The sequence below is a fragment of the Haliaeetus leucocephalus genome, unplaced genomic scaffold (assembly GCF_000737465.1).
Source record: "Haliaeetus leucocephalus isolate CR32 unplaced genomic scaffold, Haliaeetus_leucocephalus-4.0 Scaffold451, whole genome shotgun sequence".
NCBI lineage: Eukaryota > Metazoa > Chordata > Aves > Accipitriformes > Accipitridae > Haliaeetus > Haliaeetus leucocephalus.
Genome location: NW_010972887.1, coordinates 3579778 through 3592597, shown reverse-complemented (window position 1 = coordinate 3592597; position 12820 = coordinate 3579778).

The following is a 12820-nucleotide window of genomic DNA, read 5'->3' as shown; positions in this document are numbered from 1 at the left end:
TTTCTCTCTTCTCCATCCAGCCCCCCCATTTTCCTCTCCTGTGCCAACTCTTCCACCTCTTGCCCTCTCTTCCTTTGTTCTCAATTAAATCGATGCTAGAAACAACAGATGAAGCAGCTTCTGTCATAACTGACATCACACAGTAAGCATCATATTAGCTAATGCATTAAATAGACACTGAAAAACAGGGAAAGGGATAAATTATACCCTTGTCTGTTTGTTCAGCTGCTATGCCCTGTCAGATGCGTGTTGTGGTGTTTGTTAAACCTTCCATGCAAAAAGCAATATTCAGAGGGCTCTGGTGCTGACAGTGCCAAGGCACATGTCTCCCTGCCCCACGCTAACAGTGTGTTTCTCCTTTCCCTTCAAAAGGGTCTGTAACCTCTACCTTGTAGGACCCTCTTCTGATTTTCGTATTTCAGGAGGAAATTTTTACACTCGTGAAATTGGTGTATTGATCTGGAGCTAGTGTGGAATGAAAATGGCTAAAAACTGGAGCCATATGTAAGATTGTGTGAAATTCAGAAATATATGAGGAAATCAGGCAAGTCCTATCCCAAAGCTGTAGGAAAAGGAAAGTGATACTTCAGTTTTAGCTATCACTAACAGGAAAAGCATCTTTTACCAGCTTTCTCCATCCTAAGGACAGCTTTGGGGAATGATATAGGCTTTGAACTACTACTGCAAAGGAAGATCAAGCCTTCCTGCAACTTCTTTTTCCAACTGATTGATGCATTCATAGCAAGTATTCTTGTTCATGGATCACAAATGCCAAGCGCCAACCCATACTCTTACACAAAATCACCTGTAAAGCATTCTAGCTAATCATCTACAAAGTCCTGAAGAGATTCCTTGATATTGTGCCCCGCTTTCCCATTTGTACCAGTTCTGACAAGTCCATAAAGACAGATGTGCAAAAAGGTGCCAGAAAATGGAGGAAAAAGAGGAAAAAATAAGCAGTGAATTTTCAGAAATGTCATTAGAGATTATTGGAGACTTAAAAGAGAAAATTTTTATTTTTTTAATACTAGATGTAGAGGCAATCACAGTCATGCAAGCCTAGAGTCACATAGGCAAGAATTAATTTCAAAATGGATATTGGCCATTCTGCTTAACTCATGGTACTTATTCTTTTTGCTGGATCTAGCTGCAAAGTACACTTATTCAGGGAAACTTGCCAGGAAAAACTAAGTTTAAGGATTAAACTAAGGATTAAGGTCATAAGCATTATACAGCACTCTTTACAATAGTACTTGGATATTCAAATTTTTCACAAATCACTTGCGCAAGACACCTAGGGTGAGGGATTCTCATACTAGGAGCATTGCAGATACAAATCCAGAAACTCATCCGAACGTGCTTTTGTTCCCAAAATAGCAGGAATTTCCCAGGGTATAAAACATCTGAAAACATTTGGCCTCAACTGTTGGATAGAGACGCACATAATGGGACTCCGGGGAATGAATGACAACCACTGACGCTGCCTTCTGAGAGCTCCTGTTGTTGCAACATAGTTCCTCCCTTTCTAAAGGTAAACAGCACAGCCTCTATAAATCAACACTCTTCTAGACTTCAAAGCCACTGGGATACCCCTATCAATATATCACTCAGGTCAGAAATTAGCTTTAACATGCTATAGGATCAGTAAATAGAGTTAGCAGTCAGAGAGCAAAGGGGTGTTGATAGGTCCAGACAATTATTATTTTCCTGATAAAATAATATCTCCAGAAGATCTCTTACTTGTGTTTCTGAAGCTAATATAGAGTCATGCTTCAAACCATGACCCTCAGATGCCATAAATTTCAAGGATCTGCACCAGAACGCTCACTCCCTTCAGACACTTAAAACTATAAAGCTTCAAAGGAGACAGAATAAACATTAGTTTAAGTCATCCAAAAGAACATCTGCATCTGTACCAGCCACATGTGGAGGCAAACAGCTTGAGCTGCTCTCTGCAGCTGGGCTAAGTGACCTTAGCTTAAATCTTCCTGAATTGCAACTAATGACCCAGAACATCCACTGCAACAATTAAAGCAAATAAACAAACACTCTGATGTCTGCAGAATCTTCTCTTTCTCTGTGCCTGGTATCTTTACAGATCATCTTGATACTAGTCATTAAAAACAGTTGCCAGGATGTGTGAGAGCTCTTGAAATACCAGGCTACACACCATGGTTTGCCAGAGGGCCACCTCAGCTCCAGAACAACTGTGATAGCTGGCCAGGAAGTCGACAGCGTACAAACTGGAGAGAGTCACACACACAAAGCCAGTCTGCTCAAACTGGGTAGATTTTGCCCTTGGACGAAGGAAATGCAGTACATTTCAGAATATTTAAGCCTATCAAGTGTGCAAGAAAATGGATAACAAACTAGTAGCTCTTCCCCTGACAGCACAGACGAGGAGGTTCCAAAACCACCCTAAGTGCTGGCACCCACAGGCTAGTGTGAGGGAGGGCAGCCATCTGCTGCTCAAGACCAATCCTATCTAGGAGAAACTGAAGCCAGTTCCTCCTGATATGCAGTATCATAACCATCAAGGCCAGCTTCTCATAGGCAGGGTTACAGAAGGAGAAGGTAGTCGCTGCCAGCTTCTGCCCTGTTTGGATGATACTCCCAAGGAGCAGTGGGGATGGTCCCTGCTGTGGCACAGGCAGGCCTACGGCTCCCAGATGTGGCCATGCTGCATCCCTGCTCCTGAAATTCAGTCGCTGTTCCACGAATATCAGGGCCAGACAGCAAACCTGCTCAGTAGCCCAAACATGAGAGGATTCAGGCAGGCGAGCAATATCCTGGGGTCTGGTCCCTGCTTCCTGCATCCACTCTGCCTTTTGCAGTAGAGAATAATTGGATAAAGTGCATAAACAACACTAAGGATCACTCCAAGCCTGCACAGCACAGCAAGGACATGACTTTGTCCATGTCCTCACCATTTGTTCCATCAATTCAAATTGTTCACACCAGCTTTATGTTCAGTTTGAACATCTTTTTAGTGAAGCTTCATTTCTGTTAAGTTCCTGCCAAAACTGTATTTGGTTATCATGTTATGATGGAATTATTATAATCAAATTTAACAATGACTAAGCTGTGTGTAAGTGGTCTAGTTCATGTAAACACACATAGTCATTTTGCCAGAATGTGAAATGTTGGTCTTTTTGGTTCTGTAGCTGCAAGTAATGGTGGCATAACAGTACAAGGAAATTACAATATGGCTTATTTGAAGCAGGCTTCTCTTCTGAAAAAAAGTTCTTTAGAGCCATTAGAAGTGCTCTCAGTCACATTTCAGCTGCAGTTGCATTTCAAAATCTTCCTGATTAAGCATACCTGGAGAATGAGAAGATATTCCTCTTCCCAACAAAGTCTTAGTCTTGCAAAGTCAGACCAGAAAAAAAAGCCTGCTTTGGGTTGATTGCCAGTCCCCCTCCTCCCTCCTAGCCTTTCTTTTTCTATGGTGGCTATATATTTTGTCCCAAAATCTCTGCTTTCATTTATAAAGAAGTCTCTAGCCCCTTTGATCACAAAGAAAACCTTTGAAATGTGAAATGAGTTTAAACTGACACAGCAATGTGTGCTCAAGTCTTTAGACACCTGTAATAACAGTAGCTGGATGTGTGAACTCTCCTATTGACATCAACAGAGTGCAAATTCTAAAGCCAAGTTAAATAGAGGACACATGGTCCAGTGATTAGATCATTATTTTGGCATTTGCGGTGTTCAGGTTTAGTTTTCTGCTGATCCACAGAGTTATGGGAATTTGGAAAAGTCATTTGGCAGAAGGTTTAAACCATGTTTGCTTCCCACTGGGGACCTGGAGTCTGGCTCATGCCAGAATGGCAGGGCTCTGCCTCCTGCTCTGCCTTATCCTGCTTGCCATCTACGGTTAGATTTGCACAGCATCACAGCATTTGGCCCCGAGACTGGAAGTCAGTTAAAAATATTTGCAAATTACTAGATTGTACTCTTTGAACAGACCAGGGTCTCGGAGTTCATTAACTCCACGAATTATGAGAGGACGCAACTTTGCATTTATAACGAAAATATACAACAAATTAAAAGCAGTACAACAACAGAGCTGAACAGTGAAAGGGAAAGAGACTCATCCTGTAATCACAGCCTTGTGACAGGCTCTGATAGAGTTCCTGTATGGCATCTTAAAAGAGGAATTTAATGATGTTTAAACATTTCTTTTTCTGACAGCAGATGAAGCAGTTAAGTTAATGGAGTAACTACTACCAAAGATTAGTGGGGAAAGGTCTGGCTCTCCTAAAAAACACAGCAACGTGATAGGGAGGGCTGTGTATGTGTGTGTATAAAATTAATATAGTTGTATGTATCATTTCCCAATTAAGTGCGCGTGTATTTGGATCAGCAACCCTACAGAAAAAAACATAGAACTCACTGTTTTCTCTCACCACAGTTATGACAGATTCACAATACCAATGACATTTTGTCAGATTACTCACTGAAAATAGCTCTGGCTGCAATTTATACTTTTTATTTCATCAGAACCCTTGCCATGTTAAAGCCCAGCAAATATATAACTTTATGAATGCAGACCATTCTGTTGACTTCAAGAGGACTGTGAGGAGGAAAAAAAGCCTGCACCTAGGTATGCTGTTGAGAAATTTGGCCCTACACCATATTTATTCTGGCCAAATAGAGTCATATCTATCTATATGGAGCGTCCATAATTTAAAAATGTATAAAATGCTATCACTAAAAACCATCGCAGGGATCAAATCTGGAGCAGAATAAAAATTGTGTACAAGAATCAAATCTTCTCTCCCATTCCTCAGTCCATTGATGCAAGAAAGAAGGGAATTTTTCCCTTCAAGACGGCCTTTCATAGAAAGTGAGACCATCCTATTTTCTGCCAAGCTTCAGGTAGCTTACAAGGATAAGGTCATATCTTTTAAGATGTACCATTAACTTCCTTACTGCTGGAGAAAATTAAAAAGGAAAATTGCCTGTCACACCCAGAGAGCTAAGCTGATGATGAAGGCTGAAGTCTGCTCACATTTTCATTCCTGGGCTTAGACTTTAAGGTTACCTTATTTATTTATTTTCATGCACCTCGAGTGCTGTTTAAAATACAAAACCTACCAAGTATTTGCTTTCTTGCAAAGATGATAAATTGGGCTAGATTTTCAATGTGCTGCATATACACAACCCCAACTTTTAGGTGATCTGGAAGGGTCTCAGGTAATTTTATCTTTTTGATGGCATGTAATCTTCAGTGCTAGAATGAGACACATTTCGTCTCTGTTTTCCCCTCACCATCTAACTTGGGCTGGGCTGATGATGCCAGGATTGATGCGCCTAGGAAGAGATACTTGCTATTTTTATTGCTTATATGTTATCTTTTAGTTTCACTATTATTTTTTCTGCACACTGTTTGGAGAGCAGCAGACCTATCACACTGCATCTCTTGCCAAGTGTCAGATTACTCATCCAAGCAATGACCTTACTTTACTTCTGGAAGCCTAAAGATGCGTTGTTAAAATAGGCAATTGGACACATTGAGATAGCCTGCTGGGCATGGTAACTTTGTCCATATGAAACATGCTACAGAAACTGATGTATTCTGAAGCATCCTTTTGCTTGGATAGCTGATAGCCAACTCCTTCAACACAGCTCCCGTTTTACTGATATGTCTCAGGGAAATTGTTTAAGCCTTCAAGATATAAAGAAAAAGGATACATTAAAGTAACCATAAAAGTCTGTTTTAAACTAACAGAAGCAAACAAGCTTTTTTGTTTGTAACATCTACTCATGCCTAGGTACAACAGACATTGAGGGTTATTTCTGCTGGACTGATGCATAAGCTATGGTTCTGTTAATAATAAGAATGATGGTAATAATAATGATGATAAGAAGGAGAAGGAGGAGGAAAAATGTAACAGCATGCTCAAGTTATCATCTGACCTCATTTTGTGAGCCTTATAAGACCATTAAGTCCATAGAGAGATGCTCTGCCTGCCAGATGAGGCCAGCTTACTTGGTATCATAGCCCATACAGTGCACAGTCCAGAGCCACAGCGTGAGCCTATGAAGGCCTGGAGTTGTCTCAGGGGGTAGTCAGGGACTGGTAGGTCCTAAATGCCAATGATATAACTTGAATTCTCCTGGAAGAAAAACAGTCTTGGCGAGTTACCTTCACGACTTCAAAGGCAAGGCAAGATTTGCAAGTGGTTTTATTACACCAGTTAGTGGTCTTGGAAAAATTAGACAAGTTGTGAAACAGATGAGCCATAGTCAGATGATATCAAAATATCACATCTGTTCAAAACTAAACATTCTATTCTTCCCTGCCCTTCCCAATTTCTAACCTTGATATGTGAGGGCCAGCACGTAAGCAAAATGTCTTCCTTCTTCAACAGAACACACAAAGCCCTTTGACTGCAACAGGATCTTCTCTCTAGTCACTAGAAACTGGTTGACCCTTTCTTCCCTATCTATGGGGAGGAAGAATATTCAGCACACCACAACATTTAAAACAGTGATGACAATGCCCCTCCCAACACCTGAGGGGGCCAGAAGTCATCAGATCATGTGGTCCAAATTGGCAAATACAGTACAAAATAATTGCTTAGAGAAAAAGGAGCATTTTCTTGACCTTAGACAGACATCTCTTATTGCTGCCTTCCCTACAGCACTTCCTTCGAGCTCTGTGGACTCGCTCAGCACTCCACTCTCAACAGCTTTGCAATCCATCTTCAAGATACTGTCTCTCCACACTGGAGCACACCCAACAACCAAGCCTGCTTCCTCCAAAACCCTGCTGGTCTTCCTCATTACAGGAAGGAGCCGCATTCAAATATCTGGCCTGTCTCGCAACAGCAACAACCATCCACCAGCTTTTAAGGCAGTATTTCAGTTAATGTCTGAGAAAAGGCAGTCGGTGAATGAGTGTCTCAAGAGAACCAAGGAAGGACAGAAGAACCATAGAGTATGTTTCCCTATTACCGTGTAAAGTGTCATTACCTTACACGTACAAAGATTCTTGGTGGCCAAATCATCTTCCAGGAAAGGACTTAGGGCAATAAACCCCATCCTGTGGCCAGTCTGTCACATATACAGACACTCTGCAAGACTTTAATAAAGTGACGGCTTGACGCAAAACCACAAGCTCCAAAAAGAAAAGTAGAAATCCAGGTATATACAGCAAACTGTGCACTTGAAACCAAGAAGATTCCAGGAAGCAAACGCTTTACATTTTTAGGCCATTTCCTCTCCCCCTTCTACCATTCAATGCACTTCTTTTTGCAAAAGCAAAGGAGACGTGTTTTTCTTTAGATCATCACTGAATGTACCCCATGTTTAATTTACAGACCAAAACAATCAACAATATGGAAATAGTATTTATCAACAAATTCAGGTTTTATTCATATATGCAGAATACTGCTATGCATAAAACATGATATGAAACATAGCTTTATGTATTTTTACTAGGCAAACTTAAACTTTGATTTACGTCCATTTCACTAAAACTTTATTACTTCCTCGTCAGATAGGACAGATTCCTTTCTGTATCTTAGATGGTAAATATAGTTAATGTGCTGAGGCTGCAATGGATCAGCAGTGAAGCTGTTTAATAGTGACATAAATTATTTCAGTGACTTTTCCTGCAAGTGAGAGATGACTCCATGTGCTATAAACTAATACCAAAGGAATGATGCTCTTTCATGCTAGCAAAGTGCCTGAGCTATATTGTTTTTGTATCCTGTTGGGGATGCTACAAATGCAGCATGTATTACAACTACATGCACTTAGGCCATTTTTCTTTGTTGTTTTTAATGCTCTCCTGCACTGAAAATTGAGCTTCAGTGTCTGAATGAAGGCAAAGCCAATTACTTTCTTTGAAACCTCTCTTTAAAGTCTGCAAATCCCAACAGATTTTTAAAAACCTTTCCATTAGCTTAAAAATATATTTTAAAATAATTATGCCTGTAGAAACTAAGAAGTGCGAGGCATGAATGAAGCTGGATGGCTGGGGAAAGCCACATGCACTTGCCTGCGTGCCCTTTCCCACACTGCAGAGGCTGCTCAGCAATGCTCCATCTCCGTTAGCCTGCCCCTGTCTCCAGAGACCGTGTTATAGTTTCCACAGCATTTTGTTCAACTTGCAGTTCAAGTGCACTTCTACCAGGAAACCAGTTTCTATTTGTCCTCAAATTGGTCACTTATAAAAGACCTTTCATGTGCATTGTGGTTCCTCAATAGAAATCACAGGAATACAGGGGAGCAGAGCAGATGTTTATTACAGTGCCACAAAAAATGTGCCATCAGACAGTTAACTGATGCAGAAGTTCATCCTGAGAGTAGTTTTCACCTATTCAGTGCAGCCATATTGTCTATTCACTTTTGTCCTTGCCCCCATAGGAATTCATCCTCCTTCCTCCCTTGTAAATGTTCTTAAAAACTTAACTGCACTTTCCCTCTTCCTGTACCTCCCACCAAGGCAGCTTTGGCAGTCCCACAGAACGTCCCTTTTTGCTGTTTGGTTTTGTCCCTCCACTAGTGTGAGGGATCTCATATAGGACATCGGGACCTCACTTCCCGCTTTTCCTCTCTTCCCCAAGCACTCCTTCCAGCTGTGTTTCTACCTCCTCTCCGTCTCTTTGCATGAACTTAAACTGGCCTCCTTCTTTACGCTGTCCTTTATCTATCTCTCTGCAGACCAACACTAACCTCTTTTCCCCTCTACCTCTGAATGCAACTATATATGGTCTACAACTGCTTCCTCGGCTTCCTTCTCCTCCATCAACCTTTTCATCCAGCTCCATTAATCTCTGCCCCACAGAGCTGATGCAGAAGCTCCACAGCCAAGTCGTTCTCTCCCAGCGCTCTCTTCCCTCCCCATACCTGTATACCACACTGCCTCACACACACTTGGCTCCTCACATTTTCTCCTATATTTCCTGTTAAACTTATTCATTCTTTTTCTTTTATCCAGAACTGTAACCTGTGGTTCTGTACCTGCAGGTATCTGCCTCTCCTTGTGTGTCACTGCCGAGTACCTGGCATCTGTGTCTATTCAGGCTCATATTAAGTCATCAGTTCCTCTTAGGACTGGTATTACCGTGTCTCACTGCTGCCTTCCTATATTTCTATATTGTCATTTCCCACACATGCTCCTGAATGCATGTGCTCCTCTCGATGGCAGCCTCTGCCTCGTCCTGGTGCAGCTGCAGTTTCACCACCTCCTTAGTCTGCTTCACACCCAGAGCCCTCAGTGTTTTTTTCACTCAGACAAACTTTTTGATCATAAAAAGATTTTAAAATATATATTTTTAAGTGTACGAGAAAAAGCCTTCCTAAATTTGTTTACTTGTTTTCACACAGACTGTAGAACAGGAACACACTAAGCATTTTCATCGTGAGATGTAAACGGCAGACAGAGCCCCTCTCCTGCCCTGCACTGTCTGCCTCTCCCTTCTTTCCCACTCGTGCCGTGTCTCAGTGCCATCCACCCTGACAGCAACTGGCATGCCACTGTCCCGCTCTCTCAGCATTACTCAGCATCTGTGCAGAAAACTCAGCACTTCCCAGGTCTTCATTCTCTTTTCATCACTCCAGCAGTCAATGCAAGAAGTATTTCAGCTTTGCTTTCAAAATTTAGGTGAAAAGTAGGGATGGTCTGCATCTCTCCTCCACCAACCCCTATGGAAGACTTTTTTTTGAGGGACGGAGTCCCTTACGGCTCACTTCTCATTGAATATAAAGCCAATAAAAGCACCAATGTAACGGTTATTTCCCCATCATTTGTCTTGCTCTCCAGTTACAGAACATACAAATAGTCAAGCACTGAACAAAACGCACAAAACTGTGCTGGCAATATTATAACTGAAGTATAATCATAAAGAACCCAAATTACATAAAATTTAAATATAGTGATAAATGTATTGCACTTGGGCGTATTTCTTCCCAAGTTTTCCCAGAAAAGTCTTCAGTTATGTCTTACAGTCTAAACTGGCTCTCTCGGGAGGAGGTTCTGTAAGTTATCAGTCTTTTCTGTAGTGACTAAAGACTACCTTAAGACACAACAGAGAGTACTTAATCTGAAAGATCTCCATCACCTTCAGTATTATTTTATTTAAACCAATAATGAAAACTCAAGTCATCTGCACAGAAACCTCCAGGATGGTCTCAGGACAGCCCTCCATATTGTGGCTGAAGCAAGAATATCTCTTAAGGAAATGTTCAAAATGCATCACAATATAAACCACATCAGAAAGTTCATGTTTTCCCTGTAGTTCTGAGGGAGCTAGTACACTGATTTCCATTGCTGATCATGAGTTTTAGGGTTTCCAGTTCCTTCAATGCAAAAGTAAGATGCTCTTTGTCATGTGCTTTGAGTCGTCCCTAGATTTTGAGCCAATCCCTGGAGAAATCCTGCTTTCCAAAACTGAAAACAGCTGCTGTCTTTCTTGTCCTGCTGCCCCAGCCACCTCCAGAAGAGCCTGTAGAGGGCCCAGTTTCTAGTAACCTGCACCTTATTGCCAAAGTTTGGAGTATCATAAGAACTCTAAGGTTGTGCTTGCAATTTTTGACAATTATACAACCATTTGAATTGGACTGCCTACATGCTGCAACATTCACCCTTTTCCACTTGAATGTACCATCCATTCAGTTTACTGATATTCCATTATGCTTTAGCATTCTTCTCACCCTCCTTTCCACAGCACATGAATCATCAGCCTGATGGTCCCAGTCCTCCAGGAATCCCAGCACATGAAACAAGTCCCAGAAAACACCTCAGTTCAGAGAGTGCTTTCATTGCAATGATTATTGCTATGATTTCCTTTTATCTTGAACCACTCAGAGATTTCCACAGAAATCAGAGGAACTGCATCTGACTGAAATTCCTATAGCTGAGAATTAAATTGTCCATGTGTTTCCAGCATTTGCGGGAAGATAACAGTTTAGGTGGCTGATAGTAGATGCAGTGCTTCTTACCCCCAGGCTGAAACAACAGCTCAAGGAAGTTTTCCTTCCTCCACCTTCTCCTCCCTTTAAATTTTCTTATTACATATAGGTTTCCAGTCCTATTGCTTCCTATGTAAAAGCAATGTCAAGGTAGAGGAGGCAGCTGGAAACCTCACTTTAAACGCTAACATTATTTAATATTTTTCTGATGTTTATTTCACCTGGAATGGTCCAGAAATGCACAGTGATTTACAGTGACTTATTACTTCCATTATTAGATATGATAACCACAGAGAATAGACTGACGTAATTCAAAATCCACAGAAAATGACAATAAACATCTCTGTGATGCCAGGCTGGCTTTTGCCTTACTAGAAAGGCCTTTTCCACCCTGGAAGCCTTTGCTTAGCTGTATGTGTAACAGCAGGGCTAGATGCCCAGGAGAATTACACCATTTGTCCATGATTACAGTACCATACTGACCCAGAAGAATGGGTAAAAGCAGAAGAATTCATTCGGATGTTCCTTTCACATTTTCTGGAAAAATAAAACTAAATTTGGGAGAAAAATACCAAGAAATTTCTGAGCAATGAAGTTTTATCCTAAAAATGCCAATTCATGTAAGGGAGGCTGAAGTTGACTGCCTAAATTACTGACAAAAGCCAAATGATTTCTGAAGTCTAGACTCACAAAAGTTTGGGTTTTCAACTCTTGCCCCCCATTATTATTTCTTCTCTTTTTGCTTGAGGACGCATTCAGAGAATCAACATTTGTAATAGCACAGGAGACAGACAAGAACAGATACATGGAGTTTTTTCATGTACAGACAAGTTGTAAGTATGGGTAAAACTGAGAGATCAGCCAGTCAGAGGTCTGCAGTTCATCTTGTCTCTCATTTTCCCCCGTGATTTTTTTCTTTTTTGATTACCAAGAAAATCAATAAGGTTATGTCCAGTGATGTCTGGGACTTGTCTATCAACTCTGTATGCAGGAAAAGTGACCAGTTCTGATGATACTACAGAAAAAACAGACTGCCATAATTTTTACAACCCAGGCTCCATATTTGAACTTCACTGAGTTAATCAGCCTGTAATCAAATACTCACTGTCTCTTTCAGACTTTAAAACCAGTAGACTCCATGTCAATGATGTCCTGTGTTTACCCCTAGAATGGAAGGACACAATATTTCCCACTTTTTCAACTCCCAGTTGGTTTATCAGTTTTGAAACAGCCACATGACTAAACCAGTTGATAAAGTTGAAAGTTAAATGAAAAAATATCTTCTCTGTACTGCTGTCAACAGCTCCAGTTCCCCATAGTCAACTAATAGCTTCCAACTGCTCCGTGATCTGGCTCTCTTTAACACTTCATTTGTGTACTATTTTACTTTTTATATTTTTTTCAACACCTCTAAGTCTTGCATGTAGCATAGCTGAGCTCTCTACTAAATGATCTAGCTCTGTGCTGACAGTGCTACAAAACAGGCAGGGCACATGCATCTCGCTTCTTTTTCCTGCATCCTCCTGTAGCCCACCCTGATCCTAGCCCTACACTTTGCTTTGTCATACCCATCAGGTGCTAGACTGCAAATGCTGAGATCCAGTTCAGGTTCAGGCACACAGTTTTGTTTATGCCAAGTAACCCCCGTTGATGAAGTGGTGCAGAAACATCCTAAAAATGCACTGCAAGTCTGACACTTTGAAACTGCAGCACACCCACAGTTCAGCAGCACATATATTCATTTTTCTATATGTCCAAGAGCTTGCGCTGACACTTGTCTCAAGAAGCACCTGGGAAAAGGTCTGTTCTACATCCTGGGTTTTTTGACCTGCATGTCCATAAAATATAATATGAACATATATTATGCAAGATGCCTATCTCTCTGCATGGACTC